Genomic DNA, 13,690 nt, shown 5'->3' on the forward strand with positions numbered 1-13,690 from the left:
CAGCGAGACCTCTCGGTCCTAGGCCGAGGTTCGGTCCCTAGGCCGAGACCCGGTCCACGCTGAGGACTGTAGCCGGAAACGAACAGAGGGAAACGAAAGGGGCGAGTCAGACGCGAGAAGCGATGGGCGAGGGTTCGGTCCGAAGGGTCAGTAGCGAGGGTGGGGTTCGGTTCGGGAATAGGAGGCGAGAATGTCAGAACCGAACGTACTGTAGTGAACGTAGTGAACAGTACCTTCGGTTCGGTTGGTGAACAGTACCTTCAGTTCGGTTCCTCTTGAGCAGGGTTCGGTTTCGGTTAGTGGTGAACAGTACCTTCGGGTTCGGCTCAGGAGGGTTCGGTTCGGCATCAGGAGGGTTCGGTTCGGCATCAGGAGGGTTCGGTTCGGCATCAGGAGGGTTCGGTTCGGCTCCTCTTGCTCTCAGTCCCTAAGAGGACCTTCGGGTCCTAAGAAGCTTCTCTCTTGGTTTCGGTTCCTAATGTCTATTTTTCTCGTTTTTACCCCGTTTTAAGCTGTTTTTGACACGGTTAAGCGTCGGAATGACCCGAATGATTCTAAAAAGTTACGGGAACTATTTGAGAGAGATTCGGGAGAGATTTCGCATACTTGGAGAGATTTGGGAGAGATTTGACATTCTTGGAGAGATTTCTCATACAAAGAGATATTTGCGAGAGTTTTCACATACTTAGAGGGATTTGGGAGAGATTTGACATTCTTGGAGAGATTTCTAATACAGAGAGATATTTGAGAGAGATTTCGCATACTTGGCGAGATTTGGGAGAGATTTGACCTTTTTGGAGAGATTTCTCATACAAAGAGATATTTGCGAGAGTTTTCACATACATAGAGGGATTTGGGAGAGATTTGACATTCTTGGAGAGATTTCTAATACAGAGAGATATTTGAGAGAGATTTCACATACTTGGAGAGATTTGGGAGAGGTTTGACATAGAGAGAGATAGTGTGGAAACGATTGAGAGAGGTTTCATGTGGGATAGTTGTGAGCGTCCGGCATCGAAATGTATGGTTCGTGAACCCTGTTAAGCCTTGTTTAAGGATCTTACACACTCCCGATGAGTATGCAACATTGTTTAATCGTTCTAGTTCATTGATTAGAACTAGGGTTTAGGAAATTTTTAACACAAGACTTTTCTCAAGTGATGTTTTCCCATTAATATAGCTAGTTATACAGTATGAACATAACACAAACCCTAATACACAAGGTTTAATCGAGTTGACCGGTCTTGACTTGATGATTTGACTTGACTCAAGATTGACGATTGTCACATCATCCCCCCGTTAGAGGGAATTTCGTCCCGAAATCTAAATTCGGCTGGGAACTTCAAGGGTTTGGGAAAAGATGTGGATACTTTTGCTTCATTTGATCTTCACGTTCCCAGGTAAACCCAGGCCCTCGTTTCGCGTTCCATCGAACCTTCACTATGGGAATGCGACTTTGTTTTGTTCTCTTGATCTCTCGATCCATGATCTCGACGGGTTCCTCCACAAAGTGGAGATTTTCATTAACTTCGATTTGTTCGAGTGGTATTACGAGTGTCTCGTCAGACAGACACTTCTTTAAGTTGGATACGTGGAAGGTAGGGTGCACATTACTAAGTTCTTGTGGTAGTCGGAGTTTGTACGCCACAGGATCAATCTTAGCAAGGATTTCGAACGGACCGATGTACCTTGGGTTTAGTTTCCCCAGTTTACCGAAACGTATCACCCCCTTCCAGGGGGAAACTTTAAGTAGTACCCGGTCTCCGACCTGGAATTCTAAAGGTTTGCGTCGTTTATCCGCGTAACTCTTTTGTCGATCACGAGACGCTTTTAGTCTTTCCCGAATTTGAATGATCTTTTCTGTGGTTTCCCTTATGATTTCAGGCCCAGTGAGGGTGCTATCAGGGACTTGCCCTCTGGCTAGCTGAGTATCTCCAACCTCGGCCCAACACAGTGGTGATCTACACTTACGACCGTAGAGAGCTTCGAATGGAGCGACTCCAATGCTAGTGTGATAACTGTTATTATAAGAGAATTCGATAAGCGGTAGATGGGTATCCCATGCCTTACCAAAATCTATCACACAGGCTCTCAGCATGTCTTCCAACGTCTGGATGGTTCTCTCGCTTTGTCCGTCAGTTTGTGGATGGTAGGCCGTACTCATGTCTAGCCTGGTTCCCAGAGACTTCTGTAGGGACTGCCAGAAACGCGAGGTGAATCTACTATCTCGATCAGAGATAATGGATGTTGGTACACCATGTAGTCGCACGATCTCTTTAATATACGTCCTGGTTAACTTTTCCATCTTGTCTGTTTCCTTTATTGGCAGGAAGTGCGCGGACTTGGTCAATCTGTCCACAACCACCCATATGGTATCCATCCCACCTGATGTCTTAGGCAGTTTGGTTATGAAGTCCATGGTTATTCGCTCCCACTTCCACTCGGGTATATCCGGTTGTTGAAGTAGTCCTGATGGCTTCTGATATTCCACCTTGACCTTGGCACAAGTGAGGCACTTGCTCACATAAGTAGCAATTTCAGCCTTCATGTTTGGCCACCAGAATAACCTTTTGAGGTCTAGATACATCTTATCTGACCCAGGGTGAATGGAGTATCGAGTCTTGTGGGCCTCGTTCATTACAACATCTCGGTACCCACCGAACTTCGGTGTCCAGATTCGATTCATGAGATAACGAGTTCCATCCCCTTTGACTTCCAAGTTCTTATCTATCCCCCTTAGTGCTTCGCTTGCCACGTTTTCTGGTTTTAAGGCTTCTAATTGGGCATCCTTGATCTGGGTGGCTAGTTGGGAGTGGATGGTCATGGCTAGGGATTTTACTCGGCGACCCGAGTATTCTTTCCTGCTTAAGGCATCGGCTACTACACTGGCCTTGCCTGGGTGGTAACGAATTTCACATTCGTAGTCATTCAGTAATTCCACCCATCTTCTTTGGCGCATGTTAAGTTCTTTCTGATTGAGAATGTGCTGAAGACTTTTGTGATCAGTGAAGATGGTGCACTTGGTGCCGTAGAGATAGTGCCTCCAGATCTTCAGGGCGAACACCACTGCTCCCAGTTCAAGGTCGTGGGTTGTGTAATTAACTTCATGTGTCTTCAGCTGCCTTGATGCATAAGCGATAACTTTTCCTCTTTGCATGAGCACACAGCCGAGGCCTTGATTCGAAGCATCGCAATACACCACAAAATCATCGATTCCTTCTGGAAGAGACAAGACCGGTGCGCTGCATAGGGCTTGCTTTAGTGTCTGGAAGGCGGCTTCTTGTTTATCTTCCCATTCGAACACCACACCTTTCTGAGTCAAGGTGGTGAGAGGCTTAGCGATCTTGGAGAAATTTTGTATAAATCTTCGATAGTAGCCTGCGAGTCCCAAAAACTGTCGGATTTCTGTTGGCGTTGCAGGTGTTGACCAATCTTCGATTGCTTTGATCTTTAAGGGGTCCACATGTATTCCTTCTTTGCTTACTACGTGGCCAAGGAATCCTACTTCATGGAGCCAAAATTCACACTTTGAGAATTTGGCGTAAAGCTTCTCGGTTCTTAAAATCTCCAGAACTAGTCGTAGGTGTTGTCTGTGTTCTTCTTCGCTCCTCGAATAGACCAAGATATCATCGATGAATACGATGACAAATTTATCCAAGAAGGGTCGACACACTCGATTCATCAAATCCATGAACACCGCAGGCGCGTTAGTTAACCCGAATGGCATTACTACAAACTCATAGTGCCCATAACGAGTTCTGAATGCCGTCTTGGGGATATCCTCTTCCTGAACTCGTAGTTGATGGTAACCCGACCTCAGGTCGATTTTTGAAAAGTAGCTGGCTCCTTGGAGCTGGTCGAAGAGGTCATCTATTCGGGGTAGGGGATAACGGTTCTTGATAGTGAGTTTGTTTAGTTCTCGATAGTCTATGCACATGCGAAAAGACCCATCCTTCTTCTTTACAAATAAGACTGGTGCTCCCCAGGGCGAGAAGCTTGGCCTGATGAACCCTTTGCTCAATAGTTCATTCAGCTGGCTGGATAGTTCTTGCATTTCTGCCGGTGCTAAGCGATATGGAGCCCTGGCGATGGGGGTAGCTCCTGGGATTAAGTCGATCCAAAATTCGACTTGTCGTGTGAGTGGTACACCAGGCAGATCGTCTGGGAAAACATCAGGGAAGTTGCATACTTCTGGAATTTCTTTGATGTCCTTCACCTCCTGTTTCTTGTCTACGATGTGGGCTAAGAAAGCATGGTATTGCTTTCGGAGGTACTTTTGGGTTTTAACACAAGAGATGATTTGTAGGTTCGCACTAGGTTTATTGCCATAAACGGTGAGAACGTTGCCATTCGGCAGATTGAGGCGGACGGCCCTTTCGTAACATAGAATGTCGGCACGATGAAGGCTTAACCAATCCATACCAATGATTATATCGAAGCTTTTTATGGTGACCGGCATAAGGTCAATTTTGAACAAATGGTTGTCTAGAGTGAGAGTACACCCTATGTAAATATCACTAGCGTGCTCAACCTTTCCATTTGCCATTTCTACGATGTAAGAATCTTCTAGTGGTTGAGAATTTTGCTTATATGTTTGAATTGGTGACTTATGAAACTTCTTTCTGCCCCACTATCGAAAAGTACGCATGCATAAGAGTTATTGAGGAGGAACGTACCAGTAACCACAGAGGGATCCTTGACTGCTTCTCCCTGCCCTAAAGTTAGGACTCTCCCTATACCCCCAACATTAGGGGCTCGTGCCTTGGGGCAGTTCCTCCTGAAGTGTCCCGTTTCACCACATCCATAGCAGGTTTGGCTTGCTCCAGTGTTGGCGGTCGTAGTGACCTGTACGGCGGGTTGGGTAGTCGCTCTACAGAATCGTGCGGTGTGCCCCTTCTTGTTGCAGTTATTGCAGTGCAACTCTCGACAAGCACCGTTATGGTGGTAGTTACACTTGTTGCACTTGGGAAGAGTTCCCGTATACTGTTTCGGCGGCGCTGGAGCGACAGCAGTAGTGGCGGCACGAACAACAACAATTTGTTGCTTTTTGGCGGGGTCCTGAATTGGTTGTTTCTTTTTATTGCTCCAGAACCTCCTTTTGTTGTTCCCTCCTTTTGTTCGGTCGGTGGTGGTTATCACGGTACCACGACTAGCCCTGTGATCTATGAGTTGTTGTGCCAATTCCTTGGCACTCTCAAAGGTAGTGGGTTTCGAGGCCAATACACTATCTTGAATCTGGGATGACAGCCCCCAGAGATATCGTTCCACCTTCTTCTCTTCTGGAGTGACCATTGTTTGGCAGAGGAGTGCTAAGTCATTAAAACGGGCAGTATAAGTTTCAAGATCAGTGCCTGTCATTCTGAGGTTCCAAAGTTCTTCTTCAAGTTTTTGTATTTCGCCCCTCGGGCAGTATTCCTTTAACATTAGGGCTTTCAAATCCTCCCAGCTGATTGCGTTAGCTACTGCAGGAGTAAGTGACTTAACTCGGCCATTCCACCAAGTAAGTGCTTTTCCAGTGAAAGTGAATGCCGCATACTTGACCTTGCTCGCTTCGGGACAAGCGCAGATTTCAAAAACTTCCTCGGTCCTTTCGAACCATTGCACCAGTGTGATAACGCCCCCGCTTCCATTGAAAGGGTCGGGTTTTCCATTCGTGAAGTCTTTGTAAGAGCACTCCCTCGTACGCCCCGTGTTGTCCCCATGAATGGAATTGGTAGCTTCTGATCCAGAACCGCCAGAACCATTGGTCCCCATTTGCGACATTGCTGCCGCCACGGCTGCCGTTACTGCAGCCTGGAACATTGCAGGATCAAACTGCGGAGGTGGTGGTGGAGGCGGCACTGGGTTGTTGGAAGGCCTTGGTCTTTTCCTTGGTGGCATGGTTCTGTCATAAAAAAAATGACTAGTCGGTAAGACTTCAATAGTGATAACGAGTCGAGTGTTACTGGTTTCATCCCTCTTGTATTTTATCATAACTTTATTATTCGTAAACTGTTTGTGTGATCAGGTTATGATGTATAGTGCCAAACATTCAATAAATAAAACACATGCCAAATTTCATTGATAACTTTTAGTACATAACGTTTAGAGGGAAAAGTTTGACCTCATAAGGGTCTACATTACATCGTTACAAAAGGTAGTTTTTGGCATTACAAAAGCCCTTTGAATAGTGTAATCACATAATTGCAGGGTCGCCCTACATACAAGGAGTAGCACCAACGCGTACTCATAAAATTCTACTACCAAGACGGGAGAATAGCAACGAGTTCTAATCACTGCGACCCTTCTTTGACGGAGGCTGCGATGATGTCGATGCGCCCTGCAGTTCCGCCAATTTGCGTTCGGCTGCAACCATTCTCTCTTCGAGTGCCATGTATCTTTCCCGATACTCTCTTGTTTCGGCTTGAGCCGTGAGAAGGTCTTGGATGAGTTGGTCTCTGTGGCGGGAGTCTCGTTCCAGGTCTCTGGTGCGATCAGTAGTAGACTGTACGATGGCACTTAACTCCCGGACCTGATCGGTCGTCGTCCTACCACGATCATCCATTCTTGCTATTCGTTGTATCGTGACGGGGAGTGCTCTGTCAGCCGGTCCACCATGAGTGAGATCATAGTAACCTCGTTGGTAGCCATATGGTGACCGCTGGCGTTGTTTTCGGCTCCATCTTTCGATCGTTGTTACCCAAGGGGGTTCAGGTCCGTTGTATCCAAAACGGTGCGCGGGTACCCTCGCGATGTAGGGAGGGTTGAATACTTCTGGTGGTTCCTCCGCTTCGTTCCCCAACATGACTATCTCATCACCTTCCTCTTCTTCCTCTTCGTCTTCATTTTCTTCTTGGTCATCTTCCTCTTCTTCTTCATTTTCTTCTTGGTCGTCTTCCTCTTCTTCTTCTTGTTCGTCTTCCTCCTCGGGCTCCTCCTCGGGATCCTCTTCGGGATCCTCTTCGGGATCCTCCTCGGGATCCTCTTCGGGATCCTCCTCAGGATCCTCTTCGGGATCCTCCTCGGGCTCATCATCGATCCATCCCGCGTTTCCCTGATTGGGAAAATAGGGGTCCCCGGGTATGTGAAATCCTGCCATGTCGTCTGCACGAGAAATGGGGTTAAGAAGCACATATCGGAAAATAATAATCGGGCACTATAGAAACGTACAAATACTCCTATAGTATTTTTAAATGTTTATATTTGGTTCTTAGCGTGTTCTTTATGGAGTGTAATTAGGTTTTTAGATTTGTCGCTCATTACGACTATTCCTTAGTGTGCGTAAGTTACTTCTTGGACGGATATAGTTGATCAGGCTATATCCCTCCCAGAACTGATTACACATGCTAAGGCGTATTAATAATGTTCGAATCCTCCTCTTTTAATTTATTTTCTCCTAAGATATGACACCATACTAGTATAGAATGCATGTAAGTATACTTTAAAACAAGAAATTATTTGTTTTCTAAAAGTACAACTCATTAAAGCATTTTAAGAATCAGAGACCTTTAGTCCCAAATGTGTTTATAGTTTGTATATCTTATGTGGTTTGACATACTTAATTCGCTATAAACCGTGCTCTGATACCAATCTGTCACACCCCCAAACCAAGGACGGCGGAAACGTCCGGGGGTGGAGGACTTCATGTATAGTATCATAACCACAATTTCAATAGTAATTTAAGCAAACACAACCAACATATATATAATTGAAAAAGTTACATCACTTGTATGAATTACATGTTTCAAAATCAATTACAATATGTTGACAAAATATGAAAAGTTTGACGTCTTAACGTCCCATCCTCAAAAGCACTTGATTACCTGTTTAGTGTTTTCCTGAGAATACGAGTTGTTTGAAAAGTGTCAACACAAAGGTTGGTGAGTTCATAAGCTTTTATTAATAAACTTAGTAGAAGTCTATCACATGTAAATGTCGCGTTTGTGTCAGAAAAATCCGATATTTTCCTTGAAATCCGAAAAATGTAGCCTTATAACCAAAGACTAAAATGTATAAGAAATCATCATTTCTTAGTAGAAACGTCGTGAGTTTAAAATGATATGGAAAGTAAATTTCTTTATCAATCTAAAACCTGCTTCGGTTTTATGAAACCCCGTAAACTTTATGAATTGTTATCTCCCTAGGTGAGTCGCTATAATCATACTGTGACTATGTGAACCTGCCACAACGTTTCTCAGGCGTTGCGAAAATGTAATGACATTTATCACCCGTAGACCTGCAGGTCCCACTGTAGCTAGCAGCAAGGTGTGGGGTGTCAAACCCAATATAGATCTATATACAAGCATCACGTTCTCCCTCAAGGAGATTTTGATTATAACTACCAGGAATTATATCCCGCACTCGGACGTACGGGGAGAGAGAGTGTCTCACAACATAGGTTAACAAGTTTACGTGAAATGTGTGTGGATATCAATCTTTCTTGTATGAATGTACCCTTTTTGTACGAGTGTGTTGAGTGATGTATCATAAACTATACCTATTATAGTTTATCTAAAATGTATATAATATGTATGAATTCTTTTTATGGAAATGTATTAGTGTTGTGAATTTATCCAACTATACTTTTTATAGTTACATAATACGTGTTCTAAATGAATGAATAATATTTAATATGAATAACTTAGTTTCAGTTCACAATGATAAACTAACAAGGAAACACATTCAAATATTAGAACTTATGATTATACACTTTGCTCAACATATTACAAAGTGTTATGATATTTACATGCTGTTGGCTAACTTTAGCAATTCTGCCCAGTTTTGTAAAAATCATAGAAAAATCATACGAAGTCAAAAACTAGATCCGTAAATTCTGAGAGTTCACAAAATGTGTCTAGTTTACTCATAATTTTTATCACGATTTTTAATGACCTCCAACTTGAGTGAAAATGTCCATAATCACAGACTGGTCCGGATTGTTGTTTGAAATGATAAGCAGTTTTGTAAAAATCACCATAAACTGTAGAAAAATCGTATGGAGATGTGCAAGTAGTCATTTTAAAGCTACAAACTTGAACTATTTGCACCTTGTACAGTTTTGAAAACAAAAATGTTTAAGATGCCCAAAACAGTCCGTGAATGGAGTTGAACTTTTCTGATGAAGGCTGTTAGAAAAATTTAATTATGTTCTTAGTGTTTTAACTTGTATTCCCCCCCTGAAAACTTGAGAAAACATGAAAATGTAGGGGTATGGACTCACCTTAAGTGATTTCAGTAGGTAAGTGTTGAAGAAGATAAGTGTTCAACCCAAGAACACTTGAAGAATCACTTGAAGATTCGAAGATCTAACACAATTATGAGAGAGTTTGTCTAAGATATCCATGATTTGAGTGGAAATAATTGAGATAATCATAAAGAGAATGGATTATGCTTACCAAATGTGGAGGAAAAACTCAAGATCAGCCCTTGAATCTCGAATTTCTAGAGAGAGAAAGTGAGAGAGGAAAGAGTTTGATCTTCTTGTGAAATGAGAGCAAATGAGAGGAGTGAGGAGAGAGGATGAATATTCAGCACTCAAAAACGTGGGAAAGAGGGATAATTGAGTGGAAAAGACATTGATGTGACCTAGGTAAGGTGGGGAGGTGTGGCTGGTCATAGAGTGGGTGTGGGAGTGGTTGCTTGTGTTATAAGGTAAAGCAAAGTCAACACTCCACCTCTTTGTACTTTACCCACTTGCTTTCATTATTTAAATAAAGATTTTTATGAAAATATGATTAAATTGTGAATATTTAGGGTTTATTATGTTAAAATATGATTTTGGGTGAAATTCCCACGTTAAAATAATTAAAAACGGGCCTTAAACGCAAAACTACGCGAAAACCGGGAGAAACTGAGTTCCCAGCGAGACCTCTCGGTCCCTAGGTCGAGACCCGGTCCACGCTGAGGACTGTAGCCGGAAACGAAAGGGGCGAGTCAGACGCGAGAAGCGATGCGCGAGGGTTCGGTCCGAAGGGTCAGTAGCGAGGGTGGGGTTCGGTTCGGGAATAGGAGGCGAGAATGTCAGAACCGAACGTACTGTAGTGAACAGTACCTTCGGTTCGGTTGGTGAACAGTACCTTCAGTTCGGTTCCTCTTGAGCAGGGTTCGGTTTCGGTTAGTGGTGAACAGTACCTTCGGGTTCGGCTCAGGAGGGTTCGGTTCGGCTCAGGAGGGTTCGGTTCGGCTCAGGAGGGTTCGGTTCGGCATCAGGAGGGTTCGGTTCGGCATCAGGAGGGTTCGGTTCGGCTCCTCTTGCTCTCAGTCCCTAAGAGGACCTTCGGGTCCTAAGAAGCTTCTCTCTTGGTTTCGGTTCCTAATGTCTATTTTTCTCGTTTTTACCCCGTTTTAAGCTGTTTTTGACACGGTTAAGCGTCGGAATGACCCGAATGATTCTAAAAAGTTACGGGAACTATTTGAGAGAGATTCGGGAGAGATTTCGCATACTTGGAGAGATTTGGGAGAGATTTGACATTCTTGGAGAGATTTCTCATACAAAGAGATATTTGCGAGAGTTTTCACATACTTAGAGGGATTTGGGAGAGATTTGACATTCTTGGAGAGATTTCTAATACAGAGAGATATTTGAGAGAGATTTCGCATACTTGGCGAGATTTGGGAGAGATTTGACATTCTTGGAGAGATTTCTCATACAAAGAGATATTTGCGAGAGTTTTCACATACTTAGAGGGATTTGGGAGAGATTTGATATTCTTGGAGAGATTTCTAATACAGAGAGATATTTGAGAGAGATTTCGCATACTTGGAGAGATTTGGGAGAGGTTTGACATAGAGAGAGATAGTGTGGAAACAATTGAGAGAGGTTTCATGTGGGATAGTTGTGAGCGTCCGGCATCGAAATGTATGGTTCGTGAACCCTGTTAAGCCTTGTTTAAGGATCTTACACACTCCCGATGAGTATGCAACATTGTTTAATCGTTCTAGTTCATTGATTAGAACTAGGGTTTAGCTAATTTTTAACACAAGACTTTTCTCAAGTGATGTTTTCCCATTAATATAGCAAGTTATACAGTATGAACATAACACAAACCCTAATACACAAGGTTTAATCGAGTTGACCGGTCTTGACTTGATGATTTGACTTGAATCAAGATTGACGATTGTCACAGATATCGTGTCAAAAACCTTAGGCCTCTTGCCCGAACCGTGTGAACCCTGAACCTAATCCGAATTCCTCTTCCTCTCCATCTCCAAGTCAATCTCCCTTTCCTTAGCTCGCGCTATCATATCCTCTAGTGTTCTGCAATTGGATCAGCTTATAAACTGCCTGATATCGCTCCTCGACCTTTCGTGGTATCTCGCCTTCTTCATCTCCTCATTCGCCACATACTGCGGAACCAATAACAACCTCTCACGGAAAATAACAGTGGTCCCGTCACTGTCTCATTAGTTTGGTGAAGGTCCTAAAACTCCCTCACTAATTGATGGACCTCAATCATATGTGCAAACTCAGCTCGAAATCTCATCACACAATCCTCTCAATTCATCGACTCAATCGCTTCGCCTAGCAAGGCATGCCCAACCTCCTCCCACCAGTCTCGAGCTCTGTCCTTCGGAAGACAGGAGGCAAGTTGGACCTTCGCCTCTTCAAGACAAAGGCTTATCGGAAGGCGTTCCTGACATCTTACAACCAACTCCTACTCATAATTGGCTCCTTCTTCCCGAAGAACTCTAGGGATCCACATGCCCGAAACTCATGGAAAGTTAAAGTGCAAGCTCTCATCATCGCCATAATCTCAGAACGAAAAGCGCCTATTCGCTCATCCAGAATCGCCATGATACCCTCGTTGATTGTACCAAAGATCGCAGGAGTTTGCTCTATAATGCTGCGGGTAATCTCTGCTGAAATGTACTCCCGCATTTGATCATCCGTATATCTGGCTCCAGAGATCGAACCTGAACCCTCACTGACATCAGAACCACTACCAGATCCTCCTCAAGTGACCACCATACTGAAAATAGACCATTCAAACAATCATATATATATACACACACACACACACACATTGAGGAATCCCATACTCTATAAGCTTCCTAGTATCATCGTGGCTATACTTGAATCGAGTACGGATCCTTTGCTTCTAGTAGTACGTGCCTATATTAACGGGTTTTGAGCATAACAACAATCCTATGGTGCACATGCAAACCCTAAAGCTTTGGATCTAGGTTTTGCTAATTGTACATGCAATAATCATCCAAAGCTTGTAAACCCTAATCATGCACACATTAAATCGAAAATCATAACTAAAACAAATTTAGGATGTTACCTTTCAATTGTAGCTTGATCTTTAACCTTTGAGAGCTTTAGTATCATAAGTGTAATACCTCTAATCGATCAAAAACATCAAGAAGCAAGTTGGAGAATATGAGAGAGAGAGGAGGAGGAGGCTCAAAATCGGCTCTAAGATCCTTCTAGGGTTTCACGTGGCTAAAAATATGATGCCAAGGGGTTCCTTATATAGTTGAAGAATTAGGGTTTCAGTTAAAGACCTAATCCGGTTACTTAGGCTCTAAGCAGCCCATAAGATCCTTCTAGAATCCTTATCATGGACGAAATCCTTATGGGCTACGCATAAGATTTCATCCACCCCTATCCATAGGGATCATCAGCCCATTTAGAAATTATAATATAATTACAATATCAATCCCCTTAATTTAATTAATCTATTTTGACCACAAAATTACATATGAATTAATTCGAATGAAAGGTCTCACACTACAACGGTTGGACTCAAACAAGAGTTGTGCAATAAATTAAAAATCTAACATTCTAAAACTGTTTAGTCTCAATAATATGTAACTTAGCATATTCACGTACTAGTTAGCTGAAGTTAATGGTAACTCCTAGAAGCACAAAGCAAGCAACATTCAAGCATCAAGTAATCGAAATCGAGCATAACCTAAACATGCCATCCTATCATTGGTTGATCAATACTAGTATGCAAGTCTACAAGCTCATATAACATTTATACAAACACATCTCTCCTAGCATTTTATCATGCAATACTGAGTAGTTCCTTAGCCCAAATCTAGCACGCGATTAACAAATTCAAAATTCAAAGCATAACATAAAACATGTATGAGTATTTTGGGAAAACTTACCTGAACTCAGTCGATTGCATGCACTACACCCCTTTATTTTTTTAGAAAATTATTTTTATAAAACATTACTTTTATGAAAAATCTACCAAATCCTTTGTTCGAGTTCAAGTACAACAGAGAGTATGCCTGAATCCCTCAAACCAAGGCTCTGATACCAACTTGTAACGTCCCAAATTTAAAGCCAAAAATTACATTTTCATAATAATAAAACCATCAACCAGAACATGTTTGTAGAAACCATACAAGAAAATCAGAGTATGTCAATCAAAATCCTAATACCTCAGAGTCATATAAAGTGGAAATCGTGGTGTATGCGAGGCGATCATCCTAAGCTCTTCCCCTTAGATCCGGAAGTACCTAAAACGTAAATTGAAAAATGTAAGCACGAAGCTTAGTGAGTTCCCCCAAAACACCCCATACCATACATATCAAAATATAATGGGCCATGCCCGACAAACATCGGGTCACCCCCGACATCGAGCCTCGCTCGGAACAGATCTGTTAGTAACATGAGATGGGCCCCACCTCATCACATTCACCAGGCCCTGCCTGGCATTGGGCCCTACCCAGAAATCATACAGACACATAAAAC

The sequence above is a fragment of the Lactuca saligna genome, chromosome 9 (assembly GCF_052625555.1).
Source record: "Lactuca saligna cultivar CGN05327 chromosome 9, ASM5262555v1, whole genome shotgun sequence".
In the NCBI taxonomy this organism is placed as follows: domain Eukaryota; kingdom Viridiplantae; phylum Streptophyta; class Magnoliopsida; order Asterales; family Asteraceae; genus Lactuca; species Lactuca saligna.